The sequence below is a fragment of the Etheostoma spectabile genome, unplaced genomic scaffold (genome assembly GCF_008692095.1).
Source record: "Etheostoma spectabile isolate EspeVRDwgs_2016 unplaced genomic scaffold, UIUC_Espe_1.0 scaffold172, whole genome shotgun sequence".
In the NCBI taxonomy this organism is placed as follows: Eukaryota; Metazoa; Chordata; class Actinopteri; order Perciformes; family Percidae; genus Etheostoma; species Etheostoma spectabile.
Window position 1 is genome coordinate 1,346,707 of NW_022605573.1, and position 1,686 is coordinate 1,348,392.

The 1,686-nt window shown below is 39.0% G+C and overlaps 1 protein-coding gene across 1 annotated transcript in view; it reads right to left on the reverse strand.

Annotated features, from left to right (window-relative positions):
* Positions 1-455: 455 nt before the first annotated feature.
* The window catches only part of LOC116685741 (protein FAM222B), a 13,563-nt gene continuing 12,332 nt past the window's right edge, over positions 456-1,686 (reverse strand). Inside the window, exon 3 of the mRNA XM_032510656.1 lies at positions 456-1,686. This exon is cut by the window's right edge and continues 4,096 nt beyond it. The gene's annotated coding sequence lies outside the window, so the exon portion shown is untranslated.

The window sequence follows — 1,686 nt, forward strand, 5'->3', positions numbered from 1 at the left end:
AAAAAAAAAAAAAAAACTGCCATCAAGTTTGAAGACAAAAAATCCAGAAACGCTACGACTGGAAAGACGACTACGAGCTCTTTCTCTGAAGATGAGGCATCATCTCGCCGTTCCATCTCCCTTTTGACCTGTGCTGTTTTCTAAGGAGAGATTCAGAGAAAGATGAACTCGGCGTCGTGAAAGACGTCAGATTTAAAGCGTGGATGCAAACCTCTCATAGTGCAGACGAGTCCGTTTGCACCGCCTATGGCACCTAATGTAAAACCCCTATGGCTTCAGGATGCAGTGGTTCCAAAAATAAATTAAACTATCAGGATATTAACAACTAAAACACAGTCCAAATACTTTAAAATAACTGCTACCGGCTTGTTCTACATACCTAGTAATTCTGCTAAATACTATATTTAAAAAAAATCCTCCTTTTTAAAGGGTAATTTGAGTTTTTTTTTTGTATTACCTGGACCCTGTTTTTCACGTTTTTTGTCTAAGTAACTGATGGCAGTAATCTTGAAATTGGTGCCGTATTAAGACAAAACAAGCTGCAATGTTAATGGGCAATTGCGCACCTTCAATTTCCATCCACTAAAAGTTCTGTTCTTACCCCTAACAGGCTCAAAACACACTTTATTTTAAATGTTTGACAACATTATAGAAAGGATCCCTACAGAGAGACCTAGACCTAAACTTTTTTTTTTTTTTTGGTCGACCAGAAACAGCCATGAAATTGCTATCGCCAAATTCAACATGCTCCATTTAAATAAACAGTAATGTTATTGTAAAACACCTTTTTTTTTAGTCAAAGTTTGACAGAACCAAAACCTCTTGGTTATTGTTTCCACTCTCCCAACGATCCTCACTCTGGATTGGACTGTTTATTTAGATCGAGTCTGGGTTTTGGCGATGAAGATTTCATGTTAAACAAAAAAGGGTCTTGCTCTTTTACACAATCATCTGTGCAGGGATCCTCTTCCGTAATCTGAGCATCAGTGTTAAAAACTGTCTGCGCATTAGCCCGATTTGGTGACGTTTAAGCCCCGTTCTTGGCTGCCGGTTGGTGTTCTCACTCAATATGGGACCAAACTTTTTGTGAAGATTTTCATTCACATTTGTCACTTAGACACCAATGCATGGGGGAGATAAGGTCCAGGTTGGAAAAAAATTAACAAATGACCCTTTAAATCCTTGATAGGCAACATTTGAGACAGTAGGATGAAGTCTGAGTAATGTTACCTTAATATTTCGATTTCAGGCAATATCGCCCATTCACGCTGCATTTAGACATTAACCAATGCTCAGAGAAACAAATACATAAAACTTACTCCTTCTCACAATGAAGCCATACTTAAGTTGGGATCCTGGCAAAGGAAGTCGGTTAAGTATTAAATAGAGGATAACTACTGCGACATTTAAGGCTTTTTCCAGAAGGCTTGAGGCTAGCAGAGCAACACATGCCCAGACTACATCAACCTGAAAAAGAACTAGAGGAGGAAATGAGTCCACAGCTTCATGCTAGACACATCTAGCGAAACATAACCTGCATTAAAATGTTCACTTTCTTCTTTATAGGTAGCAGAAATACAACACAGGATAAGGCCAGTGATTAGTAGAGTATTGGCCCCAGTCAGTTCCCTTGTATTACAGTAGTAAAGTGGTGGTGAGGAAATGCGTTGGAAGGGAAGTGAAGCC